General features: G+C 45.5%; 1 protein-coding gene across 4 annotated transcripts in view; it reads right to left on the bottom strand.

Annotated features, from left to right (window-relative positions):
- Elmo1 (engulfment and cell motility 1) overlaps positions 1–15,233 on the bottom strand; it is a 535,377-nt gene that overhangs the window by 309,263 nt on the left and 210,881 nt on the right. The window lies entirely within an intron of this gene.

Below are 15,233 nucleotides of genomic sequence, written 5' to 3'. Positions count from 1 at the left end.
TTACCACAGCGAGTGGCGATGGTGACTGCAGATTCCACACGCATGGATACCAGCCTGGCAGAAGGACTATCCTCCTGGATCATCTACAGCCATGGATCATCTGAGGGAGTGGGCAGGAATAGGAGCCCTGGCAGGCTTGATGGTGCTTGCCTCCCTGGTATGCCTATGGTGCATTTGTCACATAAGGGTTTCACAACATGGCAGTGCAGTTATGATCATTCAGGCCTTCACGGCCACTGAAGCAGGACAGTCTCCCCAAGTTTGACTAGAGATGTAAGCGAGCACAGGATGCGGGGCTTGTGCACTGCATTTGGGGCAAGCATACATCAGCCTCAAGAAGAGCAAGTCTGATTGCATGTGGGTTGGTGTCTAACTCCCACCTCTGTAAAAAGACACCGGATAGGTCTTGTGTTCTCTGAGCGGATGACACCTGGACAGACACTAGTACATGTTCCATTTTTAACAGAGATCAGACTTCTACTCTTACCTGTTGCTTTACAAAACAAAAGGGGGAACTGTAGCGAGCTGCATGGAGCCGCATCTGATAATCAACTCCTATGGCTAAGACCTGACTTATGCTATTATCACACAATGATTGTCAGCTGCTTGCATATGCGTGGACCTATGGGCAGTTCCCACCTGGCAATACGGGGTTGGTAGCCCATGCCTACTTAAGGGCTGGGAGAAGTTTGCCCAGAGAGAGAGAAAGAGAACAAGGGCCTGAATAAACTGCTAGCAAGAAGAGCTCCGGTTGTCTCGTCTTCCTTGCTGGCCGAGGTGAGCCGTGACAAGGAATGATATGAGAACTTCAGGTGTACACAGGAAGGGGATGGAAAAGGACATATGTGTGCAATCAAGAGACAGGAAGGACATGTGTACGCTGAAGGGGGTGAAGAGGACACGTGTGCACAGGAGGACATGGAGAGGACACGTGTGCACAGGAGGACATGGAGAGGACACGTGTGCACAGGAGGACATGAAGAGGACACGTGTGCACAGGAGGACATGGAGAGGACACATATGCACAGGACATGGAGAGGACACGTGTGCACAGGAGGACATGGAGAGGACATGTGTGCACAGGAGGGAGAAGGAGAGGACACGTGTGCACAGGAGGACATGAAGAGGACACGTGTGCACAGGAGGACATGGAGAGGACACGTGTGCACAGGAGGGAGAAGGAGAGGACACGTGTGCACAGGAGGACATGGAGAGGACACGTGTGCACAGGAGGGAGAAGGAGAGGACACGTGTGCACAGGAGAAGAGGACACGTGTGCACAGGAGGACATGGAGAGGACACGTGTGCACAGGAGGACATGGAGAGGACACGTGTGCACAGGAGGAGAAGGAGAGGACACGTGTGCACAGGAGGACATGGAGAGGACACGTGTGCACAGGAGGACATGGAGAGGACACGTGTGCACAGAGGGACATGGAGAGGACACGTGTGCACAGGAGGGAGAAGGAGAGGACACGTGTGCACAGGAGGACATGGAGAGGACACGTGTGCACAGGAGGACATGGAGAGGACACATGTGCACAGGAGAGACATGGAGAGGACACGTGTGCACAGGAGGACATGGAAAGGACACGTGTGCACAGGAGGGAGAAGAAGAGGACACGTGTGCACAGGAGGACATGGAGAAAACATGTGTGCACAGGAGGACATGGAGAGTACATATGTGCACAGGAGGACATGGAGAGGACACGTGTGCACAGGATATGGAGAGGACACGTGTGCACAGAGGGACATGGAGAGGACACGTGTGCACTGGAGGGAGAAGAAGAGGACACGTGTGCACAGGAGGACATGGAGAAAACATGTGTGCACAGGAGGACATGGAGAGGACATATGTGCACAGGAGGACATGGAGAGGACACGTGTGCACAGGATATGGAGAGGACACGTGTGCACAGAGGGACATGGAGAGGACACGTGTGCGCAGAGGGACATGGAGAGGACACGTGTGCACAGGAGGGAGACAGAGAGTATATTTACAAAAGCTCCCAATTTCTGTGAAAGTGGCAAACCTGTAGGGTTTTTCCCTTTTTTTCCAATATATACTAAATTTTTCATAACAAAACAATAGAGCAACTATAACAAAAATAAATCTTTTCATTAAAGGTGGTCAGCCATCCAGAAACCCTTCATATTTCCAGCTGATTCATACCAGATAGTCTCATGGGACATGGGTTCAGCCCTACAAACTTCTGAAACTCCTTTCTCTAAGGTCACCCGAGCATCTTCCTTTTGCTAGCTCTGCTCCAAATGCCGCAGCCCTCTCAGTTCCCATCTGTGTGCTTCTCTCTGTGGTCTTCACAACTCATGTTTCAGGCTCGGTCCTGTGGCAGCAGTTTCCTCATTGGCCTTGGCCAACTATCTCCTCCGGTTCCTTTTTCCTCTCCCTGAAGGCAGGTGCTTACACCCCCATGCAGGTGGTGCTGGCCTCCTTTCTTGGCTGAATATAAACTCTAGCTTGGGCAAAATCTTAGTTGGGTTCTCATCCTCTACAAACCAGCATGCTCTCTGGCTCATGCTCTCATAAACAATTGTAGTGATGTTTAAAGAAAAGCACCCCAGACCCAATGTGTGGGGTTTATACCAGATATAGGAAATTCTCCTTTCTTTTTCCATTGAAGCTTTCTTTTTTAAATAACAATACACTGCCTAGATAGTGTTTCATGAGCAAATATTACTCGGTCTGTGATGGCTTTCTGGATACTGTCAAAGAAAAGGCCTGGAGTCATTCAGAGGTCCTCCATCTCTGTTTGGGCTGCTGTCGTAAACCACTTCAAATAGGGTGACATCAGGAACAAAGCTTTCTCTGCAACAGGTCAAGCCACTGAGAAATCCAACCTCAAGCTGCCAGCGGATTCTCTGCAACAAGGGCTCAAAAATGGCACCGAGTGCTGTCCCCGTAGCAAGGAAGGGGTTAATAGGCTCCCGCTGAGCTCCTGCATAGGAGCAGGAATAGCTGCTATGAGAATTCAGCCTCACTGTGTAGATCTGGGTTGTGGGAAGCACATTCAGACCAGAGATGCTGATTTCCACAAAGGAAGAACTCGTGTCCTGGGTCAAAGCTACATGCCCTGGATATGGGAAGAGTCACCCCGTTTGCCGTCCATACAAGCTGTTCTACATCACACAGCCTGCCACCAACCCTGACATTCTGTACCTTCGCTCTCACATCTATCCTTTCCTTCCTGTTCCCACAGTCCCTGTTCCTGGTCTTCACCAACATCACCCCCAGGCTGTCCCACGTTCCTACCATACTCTTCACACAACTGTGAAATTCTCCGCTTTAGCCATAATAATCAAAAACAATTTCCTACTTTCAAATTTACCAAACTCCAAATGCTCGAGCAAATGTATTCCATGACCTGGATTAAAAGGAGCAGAAATAGAAAGATAATTCTATTCTTCAATTTTTTTTATCCTTGTTCTTCACCCCTGCTCCCCCACTTCAACACAGCTTACTCACACCCATCATTGCTTTTACTAGAAAATTCCACGGATCCCACTAACATGGTATTCTTATTCCCTTTGTGAATGTTGAGGACTCTTTATAGTCTTTATTTTCCATAATATATATTATATATTTTCATATATATATGACTCTACTTGAAGGTATACACAAAGTGAACAACTGTTCTTTCTTCAATGAAGAATTATTACTGATCCACCAATTCATTCGTTAATTTGTTCATTTAACATACACTCACCACATGACTACTGAAGATGGGAACTATGCTGAGTGACAGGGATGCAATGCTGTGTCAAGTAAACAAGGTCCTAGTGCCATGGAGGGTACCGGATTAGGAGCAAGTGCTAGCAATGCAGCGATGAGAGCTGAACTGGGAAGGGATGAGAGCTAGCGCGGCCCTCGCTATGCTCTCCTAGAGAAGCAATAGCAGGCTGAGAACTGTGGAGGAGAACGACATCAAGTAGAGGAAACTGTATGTGGAGGCCCAGAGTGACTGCGTGGTCATCAGGTGAGTTCCAGAGAGGCCTAGGCTTTCCCTAACTCACCTTTGAGACTAGAAGCTCATTGATTCAAAGTCTTAAATATCATAAATGCTAATAGCTAGGTATTTTTAAATGAACCAGATAATTTGGTTCTTACATTTAGAGCAGATTAAAAGCCCACCTGACCATATTCCATCCCATGATCTATAAAGGTAGCATACAGGTAACCAAGAGAGATGCACTCTCTTGGTGATCCGGACAGCTGGAACCCATAAAAGCTCCTTAGCCTTTGACACCTGGTGCGTATTCTTACCCACAAGCAACCAGCTAGAGATGGGCTTTCTCCGAGGAGCTTCAGGGCTTGCTATGTTTTCCTCAGAAGAGAGTGAAGGGTGAGGCCTGAGCTGTCTTCTCTGGGGTCTCACCTAGCTGTTCTCCCGACAGGCCTGTTCCCAAACGTGCTCTCTCTGGTGACCCTTGGGATGCAGAGCCTCACTGACTTCCACACGCCAGTCCTCCTCATTTCCTTAGCTCAGGAATAACAAGGAAGCAGCTGCCCTACAATAGGCAAAGCCTTTCGGTGGAACTAAGAAGTAAGATCTTGGTGCATCCCTTCTCAGGTAAACATAGACAGCCCTGCAGACTGATCAAGGGAACCAAAATCAAAATTTGTAACTTCACTTTGTGTGAACAATGAGAGATGGGAAAAATCAAAACACACAAGACCAGCACCTGGGTTGTGGCTGAATAAAGGGTGATGCGTGGTTACGAACTGAGTCTTCAAGACACTGTCTTTTCCCTTTCTTTCACTGCTTTGTTTGGCTCCATAGAAGGGTGAACAAGAAACGGAAAAGGATCTCTAAGTCAGGGAGAAGAGTGGGAAAGAGAAACCCAAAAAGAGAAGCAACGGACGCAGCACTGAGAACAAGCGCTGACGCTTGCTGCTGTGACATTTAGGAAGGAAGGTCTCCTAGCACCTGCGGGAAGCAGCACTCCTCGACTTTGGACCCAACAGACCTGTGGCCTTGCTCCTACAGGTTCCGTTTGAGAAGTGTCGTATACACCCCTCATGGAGAGACAAGAGAATTGGAGTTCATTCCTCATTGACGGTAATATTATGCACAACAATATAACCCCGGGGTAAAGCAAGCATTTGGTACTTTTTCAAGGACTCTAGAGGGCATGGAGAGTGTCTTTCATATCCCCTTACAGCACTGGGAGCCACAGAAAAGCCATACAATGATACGCTGTTTTCATCTAGCCTCTGCCTTGCCACCATTGCACTGTACACCTTTGGGTAAACATCAAAGGAATGAAAACAATGTCTTGTTGTCCTTATCCAGCTGAACACTGAAGCTCTTTAAGGGGGACTGCAAACTTATGAAATTGGAAAGTCATGATTTGTTCCTATCTACATCAGATGTCTATGCCTTGTGTCTCAGATGAACTGAGATATTATCGCAGGATCCCTACAGGACCAAGGTCTTGAAAAGCTCCCGAAATGCTGCCACTCCCAGGGCAGGAGATGCAACTCTAGGTATACCATATCTAGTGGTATAAAATCAGTAAACCTCCCATGGACTACCTAAAGACCTACGTACAGCAGGCTAACTACTTGGGGGAATGCAATCATTTAAAGAGTAAGGGCAAGGGTAGTAAGGTCAAATAGACAGCCCTCGTCCTTATCAGTACGTTGTCCCAAACGCCATCTCAGAACAGCCATTCAAATGTTAGCATGTTTGCAGAAGCACACGGAAAATTCCCCCCTACTCCACTCTCTTCTTCAGAATGAATCACAACAAAACAGAGAGTGAACCAAGCCTGCATGGGGACAGCTCTTATATAACCATGTGATTCTCAAATTGGTTCTGTCTCTCCCCATCGGAGAGGTTTTTGAACATCTTCCTACACATCCAAAATGCCATCTCCAGAATTAGAATCCCACGCCATGGAGCCAGCTCCCAGCCCCAGCTTCCTTACAGACACGAAACAGATGTGTCCAAGTGAATATGGCCAGTAAGTTCACATCACACAGAATTCAGAGTGAGGAGGGACACTGGCAAGTGGTGAGCACTTGGCAAACAGGAACAATATAAAGTGTATTGCAACAGTGTCCCAAGACAGGGCCAGAAACAAGAGGCATGTTCAGCTCACGTTGCACTCTTCAAAGCGGTCAGAATCAACATCAGTGGAAAGCTGGTGGCTCAGTTATGAGACTCTAATCTGGTCATTTCATCAGTTCTTACCTGTTCCCCCACAAAATGCCCAGCACCGTGCTCTGGGATGCCCTGATATAATTCTCCAGAATCCAAATACCACTGAGGTACCTGCGGCAAAGAGCCAGAACCTCTTAAATACTCATCATCAGTTAGACTCTAGTCATGCACAGTGGTCCTAGTGCCATTCATCCTAGGACGTAGGTGTCCCCAACAGGGCACTGTGGCAGTTGGGTGTGGTGGCGCATGCCTGTACACCTGTAATTGTGGCACTTGGTATGTGAAGCATGACTGTGCACTTAGGGTTAGCCAGGACAACACAACAAGACATTTTCTTCAAGACCAAAAATATATCACGCATAGAGTCATTTTATGTTATATGAAGCAATATGCCATGGTTTTGAGTCTTTCCTGCTTTTATAAATCCTGCCTCCATGAGAGCAGATGCTCTAGTAGATTGGGTCTATAGATGCATGCCTAGTGATGTGCCCAATGCTAGAGCCTCACTGGAAAACAAAAACTCCTTCACTATGAAACATTTATGCTAAGTGGTAAGGAAAAAAAGTGCTATTTTATAAAGATTCTTAGGAAAATTCCCTAGAATTCACGGATTTGGGGATGTGTTGTCCCCGGCACTGGGTCTGGTGTTGAAGCCTCCTGTTTTCACTCCCTAACTCACTTGGCTATGGTCAGATAAAGAACCGCTCCAGTCATGCAGCAGGGCCAGCACAGGTGCCAGTTCAGCACAACCATCATCTACAGAGGGCAACAGCAATAGCAAGACTGAGACAGGGTCAGGGCTTCGCTCAGGAAGTGCCTGCTGAACAAGCCTGCGGACCTGAGCTGATCACCAGTTCCCACATAGAAAGTGGATGGGCTTGTCAGTCAGCTCAGCTTAGGCTCCTGTGCTGGGGACACGGGGACAGAGGATCCCTGGGGCTCACCGGTCAGCTAGTGTGGTCTAATTAGTGAGCCTCAGATACCACTGAGGGACCCTAACTCAGGAAACAGGATGGACAGCTCCTGGCTGTTACACTGGGAGGCTAGCCTGTGGCCACCACATGCATACACACACACACACACACACACACACACACACACACACACACACGGGGTGCATGACAATCTGCTTAGGGTGAGGCCGGTTCTGGTGTCTGTTAACTCATTATTCTCCATTACAAGCCTAAGCAGGAAAGGCTACTGTAGCCTCCTTGCTAATGCGCCATTAAAAGGTTAAACGGTGCATGGTCGGTCAGTAACTAAGAAGCAATGGAACAGAGATGCAAAGCCTGGAGTCTGGTGCCAGAGGCTGTGCGGGTCGTAAAAACATAGTGCGCACCGTCTGCAGTAAAACTGGATTTCTCCCAAGAACACCATTAGCCTCTCCTGTTTTCTCATTTTCACCCCCATTCACCATCCCTTCATTCTCTGGATGGTGCCTTTTTGCTCCAGAGTTCCGTTTACAAAGAAACGCTTCCAGGATTGTATGAAACGAAAGAGGTGAAAATGTTCGTAAGTTGCCTGCCATCACAACCGTATTATAAGGGAGATTCTTAAAGATTTAAGGCTAAAAATGGAAGAAGACTACAGCCTGGGAAAATTCCTCCTGAACCTTTTAGAAATACATACATCGCAGGTTAAATGCCCCTCAAGAACAAGAGTTGCTCTTTCTCATCCTTGGAGTTTCCCATTACCTGACTTTGTCCTGGATTGCCGTCTAGTGGCCAAAAATCAGATCAACTCAATAGGGAGAAAACCTTCCATTCCGAGGCCTAGAGCAGCAGGAAACCAGAAGTAAAATAAACCTGTTTCCTCTTCCCACTTACAATAACCACCCCGATAAACTTTGTCTAGAGCCAAAATTAATTTAAAAAATTGAAAGCTACAGGAAGAATTAAACTCGGATATTGTCATGGCAATGAATTCATTGCTTTTACTAGTTTCCTTCAAAATGCTTCCTTTAAAATAATCAAAGCACTTTAATAGTACAATTATCCATGTGTTCTCTTTCCATACGGTAACAACTGCAGATTGCTGGTGGCCCTGAAATGGGATTATTCCACATTGCAACTATTGTTCCATCCCCTTGCTGTGTGAAGAAGCGGGAGTAACATATCGCACCCATAAAAATCACCAAATGGGCAGAAATGTAATAGCAGCACAGGTCTGCAACCAAAGGAGACAGGGGCTGATCCTTGGCCTCAGAGAGTGACAATCTGGGCCATTATGTTCCGAGGCAGTGGGACAGCAAAGCTGGATCAGGGAAGAACAGATCCACAAGTTATGAGTGACTTTCGGGTGTCTCTCTGCACCCTGGGATGTAGACAATGGTGCCCTGTGGTAGAATCGGTCGGCTAGATCGCAAGCATCAGTAGGTGGCGCTCTGGGCAGAACCCTGCTAGTGTTGATCGCAAGCATCAGTAGGTGGCGCTCTGGGCAGAACCCTGCTAGTGTTGATCGCAAGCATCAGTAGGTGGCGCTCTGGGCAGAACCCTGCTAGTGTGGCACCTGTTCAGGTCCACCATGAGGAGCGAGGTTGACGATCTGGGTTTCCTGGGTTCGTCAGCTAGAACTTTAGACAACCGTGGTCTCTGCACGTGAAACTAAACGTGAAGCCATATCCTGTGTTATCTAGCCAAAGCCAAGCAAGAAAGGCCACAGGCCGAAACCCAGCCCATACAGTTTAAAGGAAAATGTTGAAGCCTGATTGTCAAAAGGCGCTACTTAGACAAGAAATGCCGCCAGAGCCAGGCCCACGTTTCCAGACCACTGCTCAGCTTCCCAGCATGCTGGCTCACGTCGACTCATGTGCCACTCCTGACCTCTCGGTGGCACTGCTGCCACACGGTTTAGGGAAGTGCATTTTAAAACCTCAAAATATATTCTTCGTGTTGTTTAGCCAATATTGACTTGGCTTTTCCGTTTCAAGTACATTTGGCAACATTTCCATGATAAGACAGAACGGCAAAATAAAACTAGCTGCACTATGCCACGTTTAGAAACTTTCATGGCAGCAGAAAGAGAAGTGATCAAAAATGAGACCCCAGAAATGAAGGTGATAGATTATAAAACTCAGCTCCCAGGTGCAGGGGGCAAATTCCACTTCACTCGGAGGACCGAAAGACATCTTAGAATGCTGCTAGTCCCTTCCAGGGCACCAACGCAGGCTTGTTGGCTCCAAGCCCCCTAACTTGGTCCTGCACCTGCTAACTCTGCAAGCTCTCAAGCAATGCACCCTAAACATGTCAGCCAGAGCTGGCAGGGTGGAAGCTGACGGCTGTGGTTTTGCACCACCTGGTGGCTGTTTCTGCTCTGCCTTTATTAGTGATTAAACTAGCTGGTTTTTTTTGTTGTTCTTTTGTTGGTTTGTTTGGTTTTGATATAATAATTTTGGTCATGTTTCCCCCCCTCTCCTAAACTTTGTGAGGCCCTCCCCCCACTTCTCCAGCCACTCAAATTCATGTTCTGGGTTTAATTCCATGTTGCCTCAATTTGAACCAATATTGTGTCGGAGGCCATAGGTGACAACGAGTGTTCAGATGTCAACCCACAGAAGAATGATTCTCTGATAAAGAAGAATTCCAGTTAGGCAAGGTTTGCAGGACCACTGACTCAGGAAATTGTGGCTCCTGAATAATTTTACATGGGCAAAACCACTTACGGTGTCTCCTCAATACCTATACTGTAATGTATAATCTCAAGTGATGTGTATATATAATCTACCGATGACATCTCAATCTTATGGACACATATATCCGTAGATGGTCAGGAAAATGACTTCTCATTAAGCTATGTGATTTTGATATATCAAAAATACTAGTATATGATTCATAGCTAGATCTATTGTCTCATGAGAACTGTAAGACACTTAAAAGCTCACTTTGTTCCTTAAACTCAAACTAACATAAAAAATTTCTCCCCAGTATAAGACAAATTACACACCTATTAGCTCATTTTTATCTCAGAACAAGTTCAAACCACACTAAATATTCAAGCTAGACTAAATGTTTCTATACACAGATAATAAGTTAAAAACTTCACAGATATACACAAGGACAAAGTCACAGATGTCTGGCCAAGTTTATAAACACAAAGCAAACTAACAGACTATGCCAGTTCTTTGCTTACTAAAGTTTGGCTGGTAAAAACCTGACTCTCTGTGCAGATCTGTCTACTTCTTGTCGCACCGGGCACATTGCCCCCAGCCACTGGTCACAGTCTTACACCCGAAACCTTAAAATCTTAGGTTGCATGATAAATGGCTCTGCCCCTTACTGCTTATTCAAAAAATATACTTTAACCTTCAAAGACAGCTTTGTTACTTTTTCTATTATTGCAAAAAGCCTCCTGTAAAACAGATACATACCTATGTAACAAAACATAAAAAATTAAAAACATAAAAATTATAACTTAAAATTAAAATTATAAAGGTAAAATTAAAACTATAACTAAAATAGACAATAAATTTAAGAACACATGACTCAAACAGTCCATATGTAAATGTATTCCATACTTCTCAAATAAAAAAACTTTAAGTTCAGTTTTGTTGCGCTATAGACTTTCTCCAGAAACCCTAGATGTAGCCTTGAGAGCTGGTCCAGAGACACAATAATATTGTACCTAGGAATTATTGGAGCTAGTGCTTGACACCAACAGTCCGATGGGAAGAGAGGGTGCACGATCAGAGTAAAGAAGCATCAAGGATGTTGAGAAAGGTGGTAGCTGTTCCCCAAGAACCAGGCCCACACTATCTGCGTTCAAAAGCACCGGGTACAAAGCTGGGAATGCTGCTGCGGCCTTCAATCCCAACACACCAGAGGCAGAGATAAGATCTCTATGAGTTCAAGGTTATCCTGGTCTACACAGCAAGTTTCAAACTAGGCAAGGCTACATAGTTAAGCCCTGTCTAAAACAAGAAAGAGAACAAAAGGAAAAAAAAGAAACATAGGAATCACACACTAGTTTTCTGAAAATCCCTTTGTGTGCATCCCCCATGAGTTCCCTGGGTAGGAAGAACAAGATAGGCCTGCATCCTCACAAATACTAGTCAGGATTTCCTCAATGAGAACCCAGGGACCTCCAGGATTCTATAGACCTAAAATGTACAGAATTTTAAGAAGTATGATGAGCCTAAAAAGTGTTATTGTCCTTCAGCTTTTATGATCTATTATTTAGGGGTACATATGTAGCTAAGATATAAGCCACAGCAATTTCTCAAAAAAAGCAGGAAACAACCTTCCTCAAGACTCAGAAATACCACTTTTGGGTATATATCCAAAGGATGCTCAACCGTGCCACAAGGACATGTGCTCAACTATGTTCATAGCAGCATTGTTTGTCATAGCCAGAACCTGGAAACAACCTAAATGTTCCTCGACTGAAGAATGGATGAGGAAAATGTGGTACATTTACACAATGGAGTACTACACAGCAGAAAAAAATAACATTTTAAAATTTACAGGCAAATGGATGGAGCTAGAAAACATCATATTGAGTGAGGTAACCCAGGCCCAGAAAGACAATTATCATATGTACTCACTCATAAGTGATTTTTAAACATAAAGCAAAGAAAACCAGCCTATTAAATACAATCCCAGAGAACCTAGACAATAATGAGGACCCTAAGAGAGACCTACATAGATCTAATCTACATGGGAAGTAGAAAAAGACAAGATCTCCTGAGTAAACTGAGAGCCTGGGGACCTTGGGAGAGAGTTGAAGTGGAGGGGAGAGGCAGGGAGGGGAGCAGAGGAAAATGTAGAGCTCAATAAAAATCAATTAAAAAAAGATATAAGCCACAGGACTGACTAATAATAACACCCAATTATCACACTCTTCCAGGGGGAAAGTGGCTCCATGTTCAGCAAAGCTTCTGCGCTGTGCTTTCTGTAAACTCCTTCATGCAAAAAAGGAGACAAACACCACAAAAGTGAGAGCAATGTCACAGCCTAAGTTCCCTGACCCACAGTGGCTTGGCCACTCTTACTAGTGCTGTCCTTGTATTAGAAGAGACCGAGGCACATGGGCAGTGAGCAAACCTGCTCAAACCCTGGTGGCACCATGCTAAATCTGCAGGCAGGCTGCTACGGGCTGAGCTCTCAGCTTGTGACAGTTTTAGGGTAAAGGCATCCAGGCGCATGGACGTGGTATTAGGTTAGCAGCACAGCACTTCCCAAGGCATTGTCTGCTTCCAAATACACGAATCAATCCTCCCCACTCCACCTTCCTGTACTCTCCAAGATCACGAGGTGTATGCAGAAACCCTGTAACTCAGGAAGGGGCTTGCTCTCCACTTTCCACGGACGAGACCCTCTAGGGCACTCCTCTCTGGCTACATGAGGATAACAACCAAGTACATCAGGTTCTCCTCATCAGAAGCACTCATGATGTTCTTCAATTAAACATATGTGTGTGCACAGCACAGCCATGGAGATCTGAGGGCAACCTGCAGGACTCACTCTTCTTCTTGTGGGTCCCCGGGCTCCTATCCAGGTCTTCAGGCTTGGCAGCCAGCACCTTTACCAACTGAGCAATGCCACCTTCTCAGTGATCTTTACACGTCACGGCAAGCTCTAACCTCACAACTGCACGGCTCCTGGGGCAGCACAGGCCTAGATTCAGGTGAGCCTCTGGTCACGAATTTATCTGCTGTTGTTAGCGCTGCAGTACTGCAGCTGCCCCGTCTGAGTGTATTTCTACTTACAGACACTTTATTTAATATTTATGGGTCATTTGCTTCATTCAGCATGCAGCCAACTGCATCGTAAATCCACGTCCCAAAACACACATTCTGCATTTTCTCCACATAGCACATCAAAGCCTCCTTCTACCTAGGAACCGCAGGCAATAATTCAGTGCTACGATATTAACAACAGGGAGGGGAGAAAGTGAGCTGAGGCAGGCTGCAGAAAGCCTGCTTGCAGGGTGCAGGCTGACACCCGAGTCTGCTCAGTGTCAGGGGAGTTGCATCCAAACATGAGCCAAGCAGCTGCAGGCCAGCATGTATATGTCTGAGAACGACATTGAAACGCATCTGGAATGTTCATGTTGCAGTTACAATAAATTTGGACAAGTAGGAGAATTATTAAGGATGGAATCCAGGAGTAATGAGACTTGACTGTGTAGTTCAAACCCTTTTTGAATATAAAATATCTTTATAATCTTTCCCTCACTCTTTTTCTTTCTACACAACACAAACGCTGGGCATGAGAATGGTCAGCAGTTTACCAAGCGCACAGTGCACTCTCTCACTGAGCCCAGGACAACCGACAGTTTCCACATTTTCCTGTCCCCACATGTCACGGTGTCTCAGTCACTGGGCACCATTTCAAGAACAGCGCCCGTAGCTTTCATAACTTCACGTAAAACCATCTAGATTCGTGGATTCTTTCCACGTGCTAACCATCACTCAACAATTGATTAAGTATCTGATAGTTTAGGATCATCAATTTATTGATAGAGATGGCTATTATATCTTCCTTTGTTTTATTTCTGTATTTACTAATTAGCAGTTTGGAGGAACTGAGCCCAAGGCTTTTAAACAAGCTGATCAAATGCTCGCCCACTGGGCTATGACCAAGTATCTTATTTGAAAACTTCAAAGAGAGAGAGAAAGGGGATCTGACCTGCATTACTACACAGACTAAGTGGGGGGGGGGGGTGAGAAAGGGTGTGAGCAACGTGGATCCAGAGCCCGTGTTTAATCTCAGAGTGCATTCTCATAGTAGTTCCGTGTAATAGCATATAAAACCAACGATGCAGCCTTCGGTAGCGTGGAGACTAGAAGGCAATGGGAGGTCAGCACAAACACAGTCCCTGTCAGTTCCTGCCGTCTACTCTCAGGAAAACATATCGAGATGACAGCAAGCCCTGCACTTGTAATTATGTATAATCATATCTGTAAAACTGCATAATCACCTCCTATCACTCAAGAAGACAGAAAGCCTCCTGAATATCTGGACGTGAATATTAATTCTGAGGAAGTATATTCATATCAATGATTATCTTTTCTGGAAAAAAAAACATGTTTTTATTTTATATGTGTGTACTCTGCATGTACACCTGCAGGCCAGAAGAGAGCATCAGGTCCCATTACAGATGGTTATGAGCCACCATGTGGATGATGGGACTTGAACTCAGGACCTCTGGAAGGGCTGCCAGTACTCTTAACCACTGAGCCACCCCTCCAGCCCACTGATTATCCTTTCTGCCTTCTTATTTTTTTTAAGATGACTACAAAAAAGGTTAAAAGAAATGTCTAGAAGTTCTCACGTTAAAGCAAATTAGGATGGCTGAAAGTCAGCTTGTTTTATTTTCCAGTTTATTTTCTTAGTTGAGGCAACAGAATGGGGAGGCACCAAATAAATAAATAAGAAGGAGAAGAATAATTTTAATCAATTATCTGCCCTGACTGACCAGGAAGCAGAAGGAAAGTCAAGCCAGAAAGAAACTCTGACAGAGTCCTGATTGGGGCTACAAGTGTCACCAAGTATTAAACCAGTTCCCCACAGACTTTACAGGCAGTGGGATGGTTTGTGCCCTGGTGGCTGTTCTGCAGATGGCCTCGTGGCTCCTGCATTTCAGTAAGAATGCCAGCAGCCAGCTTCTCCCACAGGGACCTGGCTCCTCCAAATCAGGAGTCATGACCACCTTTTTTAAAGCAAGATGTCTTTCTCTGTTGGAACAAACCATACAAGCCACATAGTAACCTTCCAGCAAGATTCTGGAATTTGGGACACTCTAGTGAGACCCTGTCTTTATACATATATTTATAGAATTCTTTTTATTAGGAAGCCCTGTTCTTTGGGAATGCTGGGCCAAGGAGTGTGAAATCCATCTACCTCCTCCATCAAACAAACTGTCCTTTCTGCCTTGTTGGGGCAGCAGCCCCTTATGCGTTGGTATCATGGTTGGTTTTAATGTCAACTTGTCATTAAATCATCGTTTTGGTAACTATCCTCAAAATCTACTTACAATCAAGATTTGTTCTTCATACCATAATTTTTTTAAGCTGTGTAACTTGGTTGTGAATTTATTAGAACTATGTAT

This window comes from Microtus oregoni, unplaced genomic scaffold (genome assembly GCF_018167655.1).
Source record: "Microtus oregoni isolate MIOR12 unplaced genomic scaffold, Mior012 000115F_ref0000277, whole genome shotgun sequence".
Classification (NCBI taxonomy): Eukaryota; Metazoa; Chordata; class Mammalia; order Rodentia; family Cricetidae; genus Microtus; species Microtus oregoni.
Note: the sequence above shows the minus strand (reverse complement) of the source record. Positions and strands in the feature narration are given on the sequence as shown.